General features: G+C 47.7%; 1 long non-coding RNA gene across 3 annotated transcripts in view; it reads right to left on the bottom strand.

The window, feature by feature from the left end:
- Positions 1-19,754, bottom strand: part of LOC138521233 (uncharacterized) — a 522,572-nt gene that overhangs the window by 126,637 nt on the left and 376,181 nt on the right. The gene's annotated exons all lie outside the window — the stretch shown is intronic.

The following is a 19,754-nucleotide window of genomic DNA, read 5'->3' as shown; positions in this document are numbered from 1 at the left end:
CCCAGACTCCTTTAAATCCACTACCAGTGGTTGGGTGGTTTTGTGAGAGGAAAGGTAATTTTTCTCAAGTGGGATCCCCCCATGGTGTCATAGCTGATAGAGAACCCTGTGCCCTACCTATGGCTGTGCAGGCACCACAGAGACATCAGCATACATCTGCTGCCAAACACCCTTCCAGCACTGGAAGGGTGCTTTGAGAAGGATATTATGTGTTATGCTGTGCTCCACCCTCCTCTAGGTTCTCTTTTTAATGACTGCTCTGTTCCTGATGCCCTGGTAACCTCATTTGCTTACCGGACTGCCTTGTTTTCTGCCTGCTCTTCCATCTGAGTTCTTGTCTACTTAGTCAATCATCCACTATTGTCTTGTCCCTTTCTGTCTCTTCGGCTTGAACCTCTCCTTTTGTCCTCCCCTAGTGTCTCCCCCCCAACCTTTCCCCTCCACTCCTCTTCCCCCACCTACTCTATGGTGCTCTCTGTTCCTCCTATCTTTTCAAACTGCTTCTCTATTGACTACCCTGCTCTCCTCACTAAGTCTTGTAGGAAGAAGTTCAAAAAGGATATCCTGGTCTCCAACCCAGGCCTCCCTATCGCTGACAGCCATACCAATGCTTCCTCCAGACAGACCCTCGCTGACATCCTCTTTGTCGTTCCCTCGCAAGACCTATGGACTCTTAATATGATCTCTGTGCTCTCTTCTTCTCCCATTAATGGTGGCACCTTGTGGCCAGCCCTCTTGGCCCCCGTCCATTCCGCTAAGGTCATCATTAATGTATACCTGAATGGCACAGTCTTGGTCCAAGGCCCTCAGGCCAACCTTCTCCTCTTTGATAGATGCTTCCTGCACCTCATCAATTTCCTTTCTTCTCCTGCTGTCCCTTCTCTCTCCCTTCTTCGGCTTCCTTGCCTCCCTCCTCTGCCTCCTCCTTGGCTACCCTGCCCTCTCCTTCTTCCTCTTCTGCCCCCCCTCGGCTCCTTCTACATCGCTGCAGGGTGTACCTCTGATTTGTACCCCTCCCCAGAAGTCTTTCAAGGTTGGCAACCTTCTCCATATTGCCACTCTCAACTCTCGCTCAGCTCTCAAACACTCCTCTGACATCTTCTGCCTCCTGGAAGAACTTGATCTCGATGTCCTCGGTCTCACCGAGACATGGTTCACGGCCAGCTCTGTCATGAGCTTTGGCACTCTATTCCCTGATGGCTACACGATCCTCTCTGTGCCCAGATCCAACTGTTCTGGAGGGGGTGTAGGCTTGTTCTTCCAGAAGTGGATTCCTGCCTCTGTTATTCCTATGCAGGCCTAGTCCTCTTTTGAATGCCTCGTCTGCAGGCTCTCGTTCTCTCTCTCTCCTGGCCAATTTCTTACCATGGCTACTATCTATTGGCTGCCTGGTCAGATCACCTCCTTCCTCTCTGAGTGGGCGGACCTCTCCTCCTCCCTCCTGGCCTCTACCACTCAACTCCCCCTTCTTGGAGATTTTAACATCCACCTGGATGCTTCCTGTCCCTCCTCTGGACTCTTTCACAACCTCTGCAACTATCTCTCTTTCTATTCCCCCCTCTGGCTAGACTCACTCTGCAGCGCACACTCTGGATGTTCTGATTACTTTCTCCTTTCTTCCCATCTCTCCCTCTCTACCCCTCATGCCAAGCCAACTCCAGCACTGCCACGTACCTTCTCGGTAATCTGACCCATGAAGTGTGTATCAGTTGAGTCTTTTGCTGTCACTTTCTTTCCCCCTCCTCACATCCTGACACAGCTCTTTCCATGCTCCACTCTTCTATCTCTGATACTCTTGATCCTCGTGTCCCTGTCATGAGGATCCGCTTGAAGCCTAAAGCCATGTGTAACTCCTGGTATGACTCTGACCTCGTCATAAACACAATTACAGGGTGGCTGAGAGGAAATGGCTAGCTTCCTGCACATCCTCTGACAAACTGGCCTGCTGCATGATTCAAAGGCAATACTGGCTTTCTGTCCGCACTAAAAAGAGAGCCCACATCCAAGCCTGCGTCTCTGCAGCATCTAACAACTCAGCCAAACTCTTTAAAATCTGCAAGGAGCCGGCCAATCCTGCTGCAGTCTCTACCTCTCCTGTGCCCTCCCAGGCCCTCTGTACATCCCTGGTTTCTCATTTCCTCTCTAAAACCCAGGACATCCTGTCCACCCTCTTGTCCTCTCCTCCTCTTCCCTCTACTCTCTTATCTACCTCTGGCCCCCCTGTGGCCACCTCTCCTCCCTCTTTCTCTTTCTTTCCTTTGTTCTCCCCTTACAATGTTTCTAGACAAGTCTGATCTATGAAAGTCTCGTCAAAACAGGTTCTTCCCTGTTCTTCCCAAACCATAAAGGACCACATTGACACCTTCGCTCCTGCCCTGGCTGACTTCTGCAACCACGCCTTCGCCACTGGAGCCTTGCCTTCCCCCCTGAAGCACTCTCTTGTGAATCCTCTTCTCAAGAAAACCTCAGTCGACCCATCTGCCTGGCTAACTATTGCCCGATCTCCATCACTCCTTTCCTGGGCAAACTCCTCGAAAAGCTGGCCATCTCCCAGCTTAATCTTCACATTGAATCTATTGGTTGTCTCCATGACCATCAGTCTGGCTTCAGAGCAGCCAGAGGCATGGAAACTGATCTCCTGAACAATCGTGAAGACCTGCTCTCTAACCTTGATTCTAATCTCCCCTCTGTCCTCATCTTACTCGATCTCACTTCCACCTTTGACATGGTAAACCATGCCATCCTGCTCAATCGTCTCTGTGATTACCTGGGTATCAACAATCAGGCCCTGGCCTGGCTGACCTCGTTCCTCTCTGATCGACCCTCCCAGGTCCAACTTGGGTGCTTCCTTTCCTCTATCTCACTCTCTACCTGTGGTGTTCCCCAGGGATCTAACCTCTCTTCCTGGCTGTTCAACCAATACTTGACACCTCTCGCCCACTGCATTGCCGCTCTCTGCTCCAACTTTCAGTGATATGCGGATGACACTCAGCTCATTTTCAGGGTCCGCTCTGCCACCTCTTCTCCTTCTCTCATTTCTGTCTATCTAGGAGTGGTGTGCCGCCAACGATCTCTGCCTTAATGCCAGTAAGACGGAGATTCTCCTCCCTTGGCCCTCTTCCTGCTCCCACCTGTGAGGCTAAGAACCTCGGGGTCATCTTCAACTCCAAACTCTCCTTTTCTCCTGACAAGAAGTCAAACTACCAACTGCACCTCCTCAGAGGTATTCTTCCTTTCCTCTCCTTTTCCCAGAAGCTCACTGTCTCTAGAGCTCTGGTTCTCTCCAGGCTGGACTACTGCAACAACCTCTTTCTATATCTGCCCGTGTCTACTCTCCGCCCTCTGCAAATCATCCAGAATGCGACTATGAGACTTGTCCTTGACCTCAAGCCCAGGGATTGTATCTCTCCAGCACTGAAATCTCTGCATTGACTCCCAATGGCTTTAAGGATTAAGTTCAAGACCCTCTGCATTGTCCACAAGGCCTTCTGGGGCCTGGGTCCTCAATACCTCCAACTCTCTCTTCATAAATACCTTCCTATTCGAGCTCTTCGCTCCTCCACATCCAACTACCTCCGGGTCAGTCGCTTCTCCAAGCAACAAGTTGGTGGTAGATTCTTTCTTCGGCTCGGGCCTCCGTCTGGAACAGCCTCCCTGCCTCTCTGAAACTCAAGGAGAACCATTGCTGGTTCCAGAAGCACCTCAAGACCTTCCTCTCTGCTTGTGCCTTCTCTCTTCCTCTCCCCTGCTGATTTCCTGTCTGATACTGCACTGGTCACCTGGCTACCCTCTGATTTTGGGCCCAGGTCCCTACACGCCCAGTTGCACACCTGCACTGCCTCTCGGCAACCCTTGCACTTAGGTCTGAATCTGTAACCCTAGAGTTCCCTACCTGCACTTTTGGACACCTGCTGTCTGCACTTACCATTGCACCTGCCACCTGCTGGCCACACTTCTTGTTATTGTTTTGATCCTATGTACAGCACTGCCCCCTCACCTTTCCCCTGCCACTTTTCCCCTCCTCCCTGCCCTGCACTTGTGCGATCTCAATTTCACTTGGCCTAGTACGATCGTTGTTGTCTCTGTCCTCCCTCTGTTCCCCCTTCCCTGCATAGTCGCACATTGAAACACGTGTGTATAGGTGAGTTACAAATGCCATATCATATATCATATACAATATCAGTTCTAGGACTCCCAGACCATGGGCAGGATTGGCATTTGGAAGGGGATAGGAGCCCCGGCTTTTAAATTGTTTAAAAAAAATTAAATTAATAAAAAGATGCAGGTAATTCCATCTCTGAACGGAAAATCTGCTGATGAGATTCCCCTTTCATAAGCTCCATTCCAAAAGCATAGAATGTACCTGTGCCCTCCTGCATCAGTATGCTGATTTGCAGCGCCTGCCCTGCCAGTGGCACAGAGCAGGTTCAGAGGTCACAGGTGCCCATTTGACAGCTGCAGTGACAGTCAAGTCTCTGCAGTTCAGGGGCTGCATTTAGGATATGCACCTCTGTTCCAAAATCCTATAATTATGGGTCTACCTCCTGGTGGCAGAATAATCTTAAAATATAAACCATACCTGATTTAGATTATGGCGGATGTTATTCTCATAATTATTAGAGCCACATCCAATTTGATATCACACAAGTGTGAGCTCATGTGAGTCGGCTCAGCTGTAGAAGGTGATGTGTATTCTGATCAGATGGGCGGAGCCTGCCAAATGACAGGACAGGGACCTGAATGGCCATGCCTCTTCTTTGTTCTCTTTGTGAGGGTAGGTAATGCCCTCTTGCAGAGACGGCCACCCACCACGCAGCTGTCCTGGGCTCAGATATCAAAGCAGCACACTCATTCAAAGGGAGTAGCCTCACACCAAGGAGCTGCTTCTAAAGGCCTTTGACCCTGGTGAGAAAGGGTGGGGCGGGGCTAGTGTAGTCAGGCGAGCTCTGTACCATGGAATAAGACTTCCAATATTTTGTTTCTCTCTGCCTTTCTTTCTCCTTCCTGTGACCACTTCCTCTAGAGCAAAGTACCTGCGGCGTGAAGCCAGAAGGGCAAAGTCCACTTCTTTCAAGAAAGGGATTGGACTGCTAAGGCAGGCTAGCTTTAGTCCAATCAATCCAATCAACTGTTGACATTTACCTTTAAAAGAAGGGGTCTCCCACCACTTTTTTGAATCATCTTTTGAACTCCAACCTTTCAAGAACATTTCATTGGCTCTCTGTTGGGAGAGTTGATCTTTCCAAAGTCATCCACCAGTGAGGTGAAGACTGGGAGTCCAAGGCAGAGGGAAGCTCTGTCCCCTAACTATCACCAGAAACCATTGGGGGTGAACTGCTGCTGGAACAATACCTCCTCTCTGCCAGCCACAGCGGTACCCAGGACTTCACCATGATGAAGGACCCCTGCAGTTGTGTGCCAGCCTCCCAGTGTTTGGGAGTACGAGAACAAGGGCCCATCCTGTCCCCGAGTCCCTGCGGTGGGACTCACAGCAACCTGAGGGGGGAACTGCAGCAGGAGCAATATCTGTCTCTCTGCCAGCCACAGCGGTACCCAGGACATGACCATGTTGAAGGAACCCTGCAGTTGTGTGCCAGCCTCTCCCATATTTGGGAGCATGAGAAAAGGACTCCTTTTGCGGCCAAGCCCATGGATTGGGACGCAAGTGCCTGAGAGCCAAGACAGCTGGGATCCTAGTGCTTTTGCAGTTGAACTACTTTGAGCCATGTTTTCAATTACCCTTCAACACATTTGACACACCAGGACCATCAAGTGCTGCCTTTTGCACTCTCTCGATCTTCAAATTGCTCATGCAGCGTCGAGAAGTCTGGTTTCGTGCTGCCAAAGCACCAAGGACTGTAAAGAGGTGTTATTGACTATTTACTGCCCCCTTGGTCCAATTCTGGACCCTACAGACTGGTTAGGCCACTAATATTCCCTTCCTGCACAGCAATGCACACATGTATTGTAACAAGGGTTGAAGGCAAAGATGACTCTGAGGCATGGTTACTCAAAGGAAAACTCCTTACTTAAGTTCAGCTTCAGAGTACAGTATACAGATACATAAAGGAACATCAGGTATCATCCAGGGAACAACATCCACCGGCACCCTCTCTCCCAGTCAACCCATGAGGGAACATTCACTCACTCAACACTCTATGTCATGCACTCATATAACATTCCATGCACACAGAGCCGGTTGCAAGGGAAAGGCAAGATACAACACAATCCTTTTTAAAGAACATTGTGGTTTTTACTTGCCTTAACCCCCTGATCCACATTGTGCTAGGTTTGCTTATTTTCTGTTCCTCCCTCAGAGGTGGGCTTTGTGCAGTGTTTAGCTATTTCGCAGATGATGTGTTTTATGGAAGTATTTCTATTTTTATAGAACCTTGATTGGACTTTCACATTATTTTTGACTTTTATGCTTTGTTGTTTGGGTCGCTACTGAATCACATTCACACCCCTCTTAGAGCATAGCCTTCCCTCGGCACAAAAGGCGAAGGAGGTATATCTCTTAACTATTCCTGTTTTCCCTTTATGATAGTGTTGGCTCTTGGTTTGTATAAGTGAGAGCACTGAGTGGGCATTTTTGCCCCTACTCCTCCTTGTACTCCTGCAGACCAGAATCTAATTAATCACACAGACTCAGGCGATAGACATGCAGTGTTCTTTGCAACGTGAAGGTTATTGCACCAAAAGCAAATGAAGCCTGCCCTGTCCTTAACTTCTATGGTGTTCGTTGCACTATCTCAAAAGGAAAATAACAAAAGGGGATTGTCAGAAAGTCTTACAACAAACAACAAAATGTTGTCCTTTGTCCAAACCTACATTTACCCTAAATTCTGTCCCTTACTACTTATACAAAATATTAACATTCACTTAACCGGAACAGCCTATAAGGGATTTTCTCTGCCGTGGATGTGGTGGCTGGTTTCTGACCTACATCCCAAATGTCACTCTGGCTTTCTTCGGGCCACGTGTGTGATAAATCAACTTCCGGGGCACAAGTAGTCCGGGGATGAATTTTGGTTTCTAAACCATCAATCAGCCCCACACCTTTAGTACACCAGAAGAGATCTGAACAGATTGGAAACACAAGCAAAATATAAACCTCCTTGTCCAATTTTGGTAACGTGAATGGAACGGCAGGCTTATCTCTGCAAGCTTGTGTGTCGTTGGGTAGTTACAACACAGCTAAAATACACATATTGTCCAATAAAAGAGTCTGTCCTGTCAAGATGTATACAAATATCTACTTTATTATTACCACAACAGACAATTCTAGCACACTACAAAATACAACCCACCCTGTAAAGGAATGCAAAGGATAGACGGTTTCAAAGAAGGAAAAGGGATGCACCCTGGATACTGACAGGAGGGTAGTCTGTAAAGTAATTAATCGCAATAGTTCAAGAATACTTGGTTTCAACACAAAGGCAGCAATGGGTCATAAAATGTCACTAGGAGCCTTCGGAGAAGGACCCGGGGACAGAACCACAATGTACCTTGTACTGCAGATGTTCTGGGTGCCCGACAGGGTAGAGTCGGTTTCAAGGTGCCTAGCAGCTTCTGCAACAGAGTTCAAGATGGGAGACAGCTGCGGGTATTAGGCGTCAGGCAGTTCAGCAAGCGAGGCTGGACAGACGGCTGCAGGCTGGCCTACACAGCGGCTCAGGGTCAGGAATCGTCTCAGTGCTGGTTGGCGGATCTGAGGCGTCTCGGATGGCGTTTGCGACTGCCGTGTAACAACAGTCAGCGGTGCAGTCGGTTGCAGCTCAAGGGTCTCGACTGGCTCAAAAATGTCCTTTTAGGCGACCATCGGTAGATGCTTGTCGATGCACCCCTCCTAACTTCTTCACTGGGCTTGTATCATCCTTTAAGTTGCGCATCCCAAAGCTGTGGAGAGTGCAGCAGGCAGCTGCCCTGTCCTTGGTTTGGTTCAGGGACTTTCTGGCACTTCCAACCTAGGAAGCTTGCTGCAGAGCCTAGCGGGGCATGGTGTGTGCTGGCTGGGTTTACCAGTTCTGGAACTGTTGAAGGGTCCTCTGGATTCAGTTTCTCCCTCTGTTCCATGGGAGATGTTTAGGGGAGGTCCTGGCATTTCTTCACTGGTGTAAGACGTAAAGCAGACTGTACCTTCAGCCAGGGTCCAATGCTGAGTTCTTCTTGCAACTCCTTGTAAAGTCTTCAGATGATCTTCCCAAAAGAGGGACTCAGCCCTCTTTTAAAGCCAAATGGGCCAAAGTGATTGGTGTAGGCTAAGCCTACCCTAAGGAACCAATCCTGGGTCCCCATCAACAATCTCCTGTATGCATGCGGTCATAACGTGAGTGCTTTTCACCAGCAACATGTATACTAAGTCCCACGCATATTCCTGTCTGTTGCAGATCAAAGGGTTTCTCTAGTTAATGGAGCTCTCTGTAGTTCCTGATTAAAGTGGCAGGTCTCCCTTGAAGCTGCGGCAGGACCAGACTTTCTGTCTCGGTCAAATCACATAGTCCTACCTTCTGAATGGGGTCCACCAGTGGGTATGACTATTGCAACATGCAGTCTAAGGCATTCTATTTCACTATCCATTGACACTAAGGGGGGGAGTTGGCTTCAGGTTGGCACAGTTCATACCAAAGGTTGTTGGGGTTTCCTATCTCCTTTGTTAGCCTGTTAAAATCAAACTCTAATTAGCATGCAAAGCTGTCACCAGCAGCAGAGCTAACAAAAGGACAGGGCAGATCAGTGGAGCCTCTGTTAGTTAAGTAGGCTGGTCATGGCAGGGGGAATGTTTTCCCCTCCCCTTCTAAGAGGACATGGTGTAATCCTGGCTGTCATATCCCAATTAAATATAACGGGGGCAGCGCCTGTAGGCTGTGTCCACCCAGAGTACACAAGTCTATGTGTATATCATGCAGTGAGTATAGAAAAATGTGTGAATTAACCCCACACATTTTCCGGAGGTTCATCCACCATCATTCAACTTCTTTTAAAATTTCAAAAACCCTGGCGAGTGCACATCCACTGTGCGGATGGTTGAATTCCTCACAACGTGCCTGATTAAACAGTTTTAAAATGTTTCTTTAATCTTTCTCTCTTCCTGGTGGTGGTTGGCTCCTGACCCTCACCGCACCCAAGTGTCTCTATATCTTCTCTCTCTCCACATGCCTGATTATACGGTTCAAAGTGTCTCATTATTCTTCCTTTTCTCCTGAAAGAACAGCATCTGAAAGTTATAGTGGAGCTGCGGTTACTCAGCTTCCGAACACAATTTTGCTTAGACCTCCTAGTGCTTGTGTGTTTCCCTCTCGGTCTGGGGCTACTGATTCTCTCACCCTGCATGGGGATATTTTTTCTTTCCCCCACTCTTGGGGAATTGCCGCTCACATCCCGCTTTGGGACCTTTCCAAGCCTTGGGATTTTGTTTCTTCTCTCGACCCACCTAGGGTTTGCGGGTTTCATTCTCGGTATCATGCTACTTGTTCTCACCCCGCCTGCAGATATTGTTTCTTTCTACCTCTTTTGGGGAATCACCTCTCACGTGAGTCAGGTCCCACTTTGTGACCTTATCCCCATTGTGGTTCTGAGTCTTTGACTCCTCCTTGGGTTCCTGGTACTCTCAACCCACCTGGTTTCTGGTTTGTCACCCCGCCTTGGGTTTTCTTCTCATCCACCCCATCTTGCGGTCTCTCGTTTCTGTCTATCAGCCCCTCTTTGGCTTTGGCCGGGTCTCATCGCCCTCCTCCCTGTTTCTTGTGACAACCATGCACCTGGTTTACTGTAGCTTTATTCCTTTGGATGGGAGCTCTCCTTGGCTGGCGTGGCACAGCAGTTTAAACTCCTGCTTGGCTCTCTGCATCACTTCATCCATTCGAGGTAGAGGTCTCTTTCCTGATCTTCGATGGTTCATCATCACCAGGGACAGTGGAGCTGGTTTTCCATGTCTGGCGTGGTCAGGGCTTCTCCTCTCCTATGGGTGAGTGTCTCCTGCTGTACGCTACATCAGCGAGAGCAGCATTCCCCGAGCTAACGCCAGTAACGGAATCAGCAGAACCGGAAACAGCATCATCGCAGGAACTGGAAACTTGCTGGCGGCCATTTTAATAGTCAATCCATATAAAATTGCCCACTTCCTGTAGCCATCCAGGCGCGTAAACACCATCAACATGGCAGGAGCAGCAAAATCACATATCCCTGAGGCCCGACAACGGATGCCATTGTTCTCAAAGCCAGAATTTACTGCGTGGACAGATACAATAGTAGCCAATGCAGGGGAAATATTTGCTACAAACAACCCGCGAACCAGCCAGCACAGAAAGTTTGCAATATGGGAGGAGGTGGCACAGAAGGTCCCCTGAACTCCAAAGGACTGCCATAAAAGGTGGGATGACCTGCGCTTCAGAGTGAGGAACCTGCTCTCTGCACACTGAAGGGAATGTCTTGCTACCGCAGGTGGGACGGCCTCCCCACTGAAATTAATGTCCTGGGAGGAGACATGCAGCATAGTGCTGCACAAGGAGGGGATGGAGGGAGTAGGAGCATCAGAGGCCGGAGCTGGGGCGCAAGCAGAGGGCAGTGAGTACCACAAGCCACATCAAAATACTAAACATTAGTTGCCTGTGAAATGCACAACACACATCATGGAGTCATGTCCAAGTGCATGCCAATGATACATGAGTAGAACATGAATATGGGCTCTGCACAGACAGCTGCCAGGCTAAGCCAAGCATTGCACCCAAAGTGCATGCACACATACATATGGGCACATGAGTACTGGTCATGTGCACAAAGGGACAACATGTCAAGTAGCACAATCACGAAGCACACAACAGCACAAGGCAGCGGGGCAGGACTACGACCAGTGTTCATCCATACCACGCACACACATGCACACAAGCATCAGAGCAGTCCTGACAACCAGTCTCCATGTACAGGCAAAGTCATACACGATGACGTATCTGTGCATTGGATTTCCGTTGAGGTGACACACAGATGAATAATTGCATGACTACCTCATCCTGACAGGCACATCCTCTGACAGTAACCATGCTGGATCCTCCACAGCCCAGGCAGCCACACAGAAGAAGGGGACAACACCATGCAGCACCAAATCACGCTGGCTGCAGCAGTGCAGCCCTCTGGACCAAGCAGCTGCCCCGGCAGCGCAGCCCTCTGGCCCTGTGGCACAGCCACCTGCCCTGGCAGCACAGCCCTATGGCCCGCCAACATGTCCAGTGCCCACCCAACACCAGCCACTGCCACATCCCAGCACAGCGACAGACAATGATGCAGTGTTCGAGGCAGGGGACAGCACGGCTGGCTCCCCGGACCACAACCCATACCACAGGCCGCGCTTCAGCCCGTCAGACTTGCATAGCCCCCTCCATCTCCAATGCCAAACATCTGTGAGATGGATGCAAGCATCCGCAGAATCGAGGGCAGGCATGATGGTCAGGCACCAACTCCAAGAGTCCCGTATGATGCAGGAATGTGTGAAGGCCAGCAGCTGGCGTTGTACCTGTGCCCTGGGCAGCACAACCTCTGTCCCGGTTGTTCTGGCACATAGGGTCAGGGAGGGGAACGGGGGCATGTCTGCTCTCACCGAGTCTCTCACTCACACCCCGCAGGCAGCCCTGGAACGCATGAGTGTCCAGGAATCAAACCCGTCCCCCTCCAGTGTCACCACACCAGCAAGCTCTCACCAGTATAGCCCTGGGCGCCCCTCCCAGTGGCTATCAGGGTTGGTTCCTAGTGATAGCCTCGACATCCAAAGCATCGACAAATCATTGCATAGAAGAAAAAGCATCTAAAAAAAATAACATTGAATACATTTTTTTTGTTATTATTTTTGTATGGGGGGGTTCCCCCAAACCCCTTTTTTAATGGTTTAAAACACATTTTTAGTAAACGAAACCCTTTACCATTGAAACAAATGCACTTTCTGTGTTTTTTTCCGATTCATTTTTTTTCAATGCTATGGTTTGTCAGTGCTTTGTTTTAGATGTAATGACCGGATACCATCAGGGTCACCAGCACATGGCAAGACCTGTGGCATAAAACAACATAGGAAGTGACTATGACTCACACCATTAATGTCACTTAGATTTGTGGGGGTGTTTGGTGACAGGTGGGTTTGGGGTGGGTGTGTTTGGGGAGGGAGTGTGTGGGGAGGGGAGCAGGTACATGGGGTTGATTTTACATAGTTCCACCTAAAGAATACATCTTGTTAAGCACGTACATCAATGACTGGACATTCCTTATTGATGTAGTCTGATTTATTGGTTGTGGTCGTCACATGCAGTGAGGGACATGGGTCCTGCAAAGTGGATGGGTTGTCAAAAGAAGTTGTCAATTACTTCCTGATGGGCTACACGCCCATCCCTTTCATACATGCGCAAATGTGGGTGCATGGCTGGAGCTGCCTCACCATCTTCATCATCTTCACCTTCTAGTGGTGGCATGTCCATATCAGGGGTCAGGGCAATGTTCTCTCTAATTATTTTTCTCTATGTGCGGAACCGGTTGGTTGTTGTGCACACATTATTTTCCATGTGCGCAACTGACTAATGAGGTAAGCCACTTTGTGAGCTACGGTCGCAGAAGAGTTTGGAAAGGAATTTCCTCTTCCCAGCCACTGCAATTCTTTAAAATTCTTACAACACTTTTTCCAAACACATAGGCTAAAATAAAATATGTCTCCTGTGATTATACAGAAAACCCATCAACCAGTCGAAGACTTCAATATCTGCCACAGTACCTTGCAAACGTACTTCTGCACAGAGAAGAAAAATGTCGGCCTCATTACGGGTTTGGCGGTAAGTGGTAAAGTTGGCGGTAACTCTATTACTGCCAACTTTACCACTACGCCAAATTACTATTTCGGGCCTAGAATGGAGGATTTGCCTCCAGGAAAATTCTTGAGGTAAATCCTCCAACTCAATGCCAAAATCTGCTGCTGTAATTCTGCCAAAAAAGCCACTGAGTCCAATGGACTCAATATGGACTCAATATGAATGAGGAATTACACCGCCACCACCAGTTGTAATCCAGCGGAAATTCCTCCGGACCAAGTGGCGGTAACAGTCATTCCTTTGGGCGGTATTCTGGTGGATTATTTCGGGATACCGCCCCAAGTTGTAATGAGGCCCTGTATGTTTTATGCCACTGGAAAATCACTCATTTGTATTACAAAACACAAATATCTCTTGTCATAACTGATGTGGCTGTCAAGAAACTCGGACAGAATTCATTTGCCGATGGATTAATGGCAATTAAAAGCAATGTGTCAAAAACTTGCTGGAAGGAGTTCTAATGCCACTTTAATGAAGTAATTCAAGGGCCCGGAGAACATGCTTCTATTAATTTGTGTAAGTATGATAATTGCATCAGAATAACTGCACATTATAATATGATGATCCAAAATTCCTGTGCCTCTGCTTACTATCCACATTACGTTCTCCTGTGGGTAGTGATAACACAAGCCTTACAGCTAAGAGACATATGCACCATGCATTTTTACTCCCTAAAAAAGGAAAATGGGCCTAACAAAAACGAGAAACAATGAATATATCATTGCTTCAACCCACCAAGCTCCAATTATATTTTTTTGAATTAGTGACCAGTAGAGCAGTGGCATAGGAAGGAAGGAACTCTAATAATATAAATGCCCGATCTCAAAAGGAATTTTATGGGAAAGAACATCTTTCAATAAGCAGAAAGTATCCCTGTTGGCAAAGCTAATTACTTTTTTACTCCCCGAAAAATCATTTGACCTCAAAGTAGGGAGCACAATCTGATTAGAGCCCTGCTTGTACCCCTGGCATAGGGAGTGAAATGACATGGCACATAATAAAGTGTATAGTTTTGCCCACCCTTATGCACCACAGCCTAGATAAAATTATACAAGAGCCTTACTGAGGTTTATTGTGGAGCCATGTTGACGAAAATCACACATTTGCCTGTTAAATTAATTGCATCAATTCATCAGAGATACAACTGATTGAGTGCCTTCTTCTGTAACTATGGATCCCTCTTCTGTAATTATTTGTCATCCGTTAAATAGATGCGGGGAGAGGCTAGAGACTACACACACAGAACACATAGTTATATTGAATAGCCCTTAGCAGTTGAGCATAGAAAGAAAAAGAAGGTGCTGTCCCCTAGATGGGTCCTACAATTTCCTATCTTTTAGCAAACACGCAACACATTTCCTTCAGTGTGCTGCCAAAACGTCTGACTTGGTCTTTGAAATGTGCTGCTTTGTTAATCACCCGCAAGGAGTGATGCTTTGACACATAACCTTCCCCAGCCCCTGTGCTTGCCTCCAATACTAGTTGATGGAGCACTGTAAAAAGTTAAGGATTGGAGCAGTAAACACTCACTGGGATATTTGCAGACCCACAATACTTTGCAAGCCAGGCATATTTAAATGACTCAACATATGATGTGCATTTTAAGAATGTCATGACTCTTCATGTACACAATTCCTTTGCAGTGCATACAAGATTGTTTGCAACATACCCCACCCGTACATCATTGTGTAGGATTACACAAGTGCTCAGTGAAACTGTTTTTATATAGATGTGAGTTACCATATAACTTGTGAAGGTCTATGCCCAAAGGAAATCTGAACATTTGGAAACAATGCAGATTGTGTGAAAAGCATTCTCCTGTCTGAATATCTGGTGCCTGATACTATGGACAAGTAATCCCAGGCATAGACTATACCCATTATCCCTTGTGGGCTAAGTAAATATTACAATGTTGCTCTTTACCTATAGGGTAATGTTAGTAATGCTAAAGTAGGAGACGCCGAGCATCACATTTGTCTTTTCAAAATCTTTAGAGGGCAAATTAATATTTGAGTTTTATAATGCGTTAACTTACAAGGGGGCCGCTTCAAAGCACTTGCGTGACATATGAACAAAGAATAGGATGTATGGGATTTGTTTACAAATCCAAGTAGCCGGCTTACAGTTAGTATCCGATATTTGAGCTGGTAGTTCGATCATATAGTGTGGGTGACGCTTTTGGTAAGGCACAATGAGTAACAGAAATGCTGGTGCGTGAACGTTATTCATGTTACAACAAACATAAAACAAGTGGATGTAGGTACACGTCTGCTAAGCTTTCGCAGAGCCAAGAGAGGAAGAGTCAAGATTCTTTGGTAGTATCGTAATGTACTCTGGGGCAGAAGTTCGAGTCATACAGTAAAAGTCTGGTAGAGTCAGGTCAGGTTTAGGAGTCATGGGTGGGTAGGGAACATTGTTGGTTAATGTGTGCAGGCATATCTTGGTTAGATTCTTCTGTTCATGGAGCCAGTTTTTCATATTAGTTTTTAACCTCTTGTTTTGTATTTTGCTGTTAGGGGGTTCAGGTGCACAGTAGTTTAATGCAAATTAGCAGAAAATCAAGACTAGTTGCTTATTTTAAGAGAAAGAAAATTTCAGGTAATTGCTGTGGCTTCGGCCTCATTAAATCTTTTTGAATAGGTGAGAATTGTCTGTGTGCGCTGCTAAAAATCTTCTGAGCGTCACCCAGAAGGAAGCTGGGTAAGCGCACATGCGCACAGCTTAGGGGGAACATTTGTCAGGGGTATGTTGCATCTGATGCATATATTGTGCAACATTGCACAGGCCAGTCCTCTCTTCCCCACCATCACTGGCCTGTACATAAGTGCACCCCCAGACCGGTGTAGGCATCGGAAATGTGCCTTCAGTACCCTGAAGGCCTGCTCCATGGTTGTTTGCCTGATACATGCATCTGGTACTCTGAACTGGCGGGGGCCTCAGGTGCACTGCTGCACTCTGTGACAGCCACTGCTGGACATACTGTGTGCACAGGATTTGTGTACCTGCAATGGGGTAATAGGGGTAGGACAGGACTAGTGGGAGTCACCCATATGGCTGTGTGTGTGCACATTGTCTGGGTTGGACGTTGACGTGCCCCTGCCACAGCTGTGACGGTACACAGAGCACAGCATCCGCAATGCAGATTGGACAGTAATTGACTTGCATGTATGATACGTGATGGCTCACATGCACAGAAGGCCTGGAAGGTCAATCCCTACTTTGGATGCACTGAAGCCCTTCATGACACAGTGTGGACGTGTTGCCCATCTCCCTTCCATTCCCACTGAGATCCCACCCCTGTGCTACTCACATTGCAGTAACATCAGAGCGCAATGTGTCTATGCCAGCGGAAACTGTGCAGTGCATAGGGAGCATTCACGTTCACTTTGACATTGACATTTGATGTGTGTGAGCGATGGTGCACGACAGTGTTGTTGCCAGTGACTGTGGATTCTATACAGTCGTGGTGTTTGCATGCATGAACCTTGTCTCATCAGGATATATGTTACATGGACCTAGGTGGGACGGTATACAGGTATGCTCAAATTGGTGAAGTGGCAGGATTGGATTCTGGTACCTGTAGTGCATTGCATGTGCATGTCCATATGTGCTCAAAATGGAATGGCCTGTCAATGGTACCACTCATGTCTTGTGTTGTTAATGTGAGTCATGGCCACTCAATCGAGCATGCCATTGATGGTCCTGCATTTGCATGGTGGCTGTGGGCCATACATCGGTGCCAAACCCCCCCTCTTTGCCTTTGACCCATGCAGCAATGTGTGTGTGGTTGTACATTTACAATATCCAGGTCCTCTGCCCCCCATAACACACCATGTACACCAGCAGAGTGGTGTTCTGCAGGACCATGGAGCCGTGGGCTGATCCTGGGAAGCAGGCACAGCAGTGAGTGATGGTGAAGTTGGCATCACAGTAGACGTGGACATTGAGTGAATGGTACTGCTTATGGTTCCTGTAAACCTCCTTGGTGGCGTGGGGGGCCAGCTCTACATGTGTGCATTCCAAAGCTGCCAACACACTGAGCATGCCCGCAAGTGCATGGAAGTGGGCCTTGGTGGTGTCTACCTGTGCCGGGGTGATTGGGAGGGCAATGTGCTGGGTCACATGGTGCAGAAGGCCATCCAGGACCTCCACCAGCACTCTGGAGAATGCAGGCTACGATATTCAATGCAGCTTTCTCTCAGAGTCCTGGAACGCGCCTGTGGCGAGGAAGTGCAGGACTGACACTAGCTTCAACAGCAGTGGTATGGCTGTCCGGATTCGTATACTGCTCCCAATGTCATTCTGGATGAGCTCCACCTGTTCCAGGATAGTTTCCCTGTTTAGACGGTACAGGGTGTATCTGGCCGTCTGTCAGGGCCCAGGGTGTTGCTGTTGTGTGGGGAATCATTGCACGCCTCTGCATTGCCACTTGCATGGCATTAATTGTCTGCATCATCATCATCCTTCTCTTCCACTCCCTGTCCTCCTGTTGCCAGTGATGCAGCTCCAGGTCATACAGCTGCACTCCAGCGTGCAGCATCTCCAGGTCCATTGCTACAACTATGAGTGGCAAAAAATAAACACAGGGTTCATGCTGATCATGAGTACATACAAAGGATAGGTACCTTTGTCCACAAGAAAGTTTGATTCAGTATTTCAAACATTGATTTTAATTGTGCATTTTGTTTGCTTTAATATAAAAGTATTTCTTTCCTTTTTTTCTTTACCCTTTATTGCATTTATATCTTGAATTATCTTGTTTGTAAACATTTACCATTTAAGTGGTCACCCCTTTGTTTTCCTTTGTTTAAGTTTTTGTCTGAATATCTTATGTGTACATTTTCATGGCACTGCTCAGAACCATTATTCTTTACTCAAATTCAATGTATAATGAAAACATTTTAAACCTCCCCTTTATTGGTTTACATTAATAAACAATATGTATGACTAAATATATACATGTAGTTTGCCCTAATTGTTCACTCTGGAAGTTTCCTATTTTTTTCTGACTTCTCAAGAAGCAGAACATTCATTGTTTGGGAAAATTAATATATTAACCTAGACCATAAACCGTTTGGTCATATGATAGTGAGAGTTACAACCCTGTGTTTATTTTCTGTCTTGCCCCGAACTCTCACTGAACACGCAGGGGGCTTCCCCTTTTTTTGTAAAATACAACTATGAGTGGGACCATGGTTGTGTGGGTCCGTGTTTTGGGTGTGGGTGTGGTTTATTTGGCCAGTTTCTGTGCTTATTGGGTGTACCTGAGGCCTGTTCTTCCCCACATGGGCACATTTTCCGACTACTCCGTGGTTCCGGTGTTTCCGTCAAACCCATTCTCATAAGGATGCCTTATTTCCATCATGCCAGTGTTTTGCCGGCATGTATGCCGGTATGTCTCGCAACTACCGTTGGCTGTTGTACTGGCAAAGGTGGCACAGTGTGCAGTGTTACCGGCATTTGTGTTACCGGCGATATATCTCGGAATGCTATGGTCTGTAAAAAGTGCATGTAAACTGAATTACCCGCATTTTATTTCCAAACCTTGTGAGGTACATTTAAGGCCTAAGGCAGAACCCCCCCTAAAACAAAATTTCGTTTATGTCCGCACAGGATTTACTTTTTGAAATAAACCAACACACGCAAAGTACTTCAAAGGAAAGATGCTCTCTCTTGCTTTGTGTCTATTACCAAGAAACCATTTTCAAGCATGTCTCTGTCGCCAGAAACTGACCAGATCGATTAAAAGCATTTCAGAAAGTAAATGCAAAGGAAACGTGAAATCAACATGTAAAAAAAAATGAACATTTGTAAATCTGCTGTTGTAAATCTGCTGTTGCAAAGCAAAAAATGCCCTTGGGAAAGCTAAATGTGAAATAATACCGTAGCTCGCACAGAAACACAATTGTACATGTGGGGAGAGGGGCTGCAAAGATACGTATATTGGGCCTCATTACGACCCTGGCCTCATTACGACCCTGGCGGTAAGTGGAAAACGATGCCGTAACGGATTACCGGCATCGCTTACCGCTAGGTCCGATTACGATCCGAGTAAGTGCAATTAGCGGCACCGTAGTTAACGGTGCCGCTAACAGCACCAAGGGCGCGGGCACGCGACCCCCCATGCCGGAAATAGCGGCATGGCGCAAATTGGGGAACATCACGAGTCAAGCGGACATGCTCTTCACGCCCTTGCGAAGGCCGTAAAGTACCTAACTGCCATGGTGCAAATACCGCCATCGCGGACCAACCGTAAATGGCCATGTGCAGTGTTCCCAGCTGCCACAGGTGCACACAATCAGCACAGGTGGAGGCAATACAGACTCACCAAGTACAAAAAGAGCATGCCCCACCCCTTCCCACACCCAGTCACACTCCACAATGATTCCAATAGATAGGACTAGCAATGTTGGGGCTGGAGGACCTGATTGCAATGCAAGTGCTACAACAACAACAACAACAGGCAGCACAGAGGAGACGCAGGAGGAAAAGGAGGGCAAGGCAGGGCCAGCAAGCCCCACCAGCACAGCCAATGCCACCACGCAGGCAGCCCCCCCCACACATCAGAGCCAGTCCATTCAACCGCACTGCTGAGCAGATCCACACCTTGTACCATTTGAACCGGGACACCATCACCACCATCGTGGACATGATACACAACGACATCGTCAGCATGATTGAAACACTCACCGTCATCCCCCCCCTACTGAAGGTAGTGTCCGTGCTCCACTTCCTGGCCACAGGCATCTACCAGCACACAGTGGTGCACTTGCATGGCATTTCACAACCATTATTCTCGCGTACGCTGATCCAAGTGCTCAATGCCCTCCTCAAGCACACAGACGACCACATTTCCTTACCACGGTCTGCCCAGGAGATCACAAACACCAAAGTGGGTTTCAATGCACTAGC

Source organism: Ambystoma mexicanum, chromosome 13 (genome assembly GCF_040938575.1).
Source record: "Ambystoma mexicanum isolate Mex_15411 chromosome 13, UKY_AmexF1_1, whole genome shotgun sequence".
NCBI lineage: Eukaryota > Metazoa > Chordata > Amphibia > Caudata > Ambystomatidae > Ambystoma > Ambystoma mexicanum.
The sequence above is the reverse complement of the archived record's forward strand: the minus strand, read 5'-3'. Positions and strand labels throughout refer to the sequence as shown.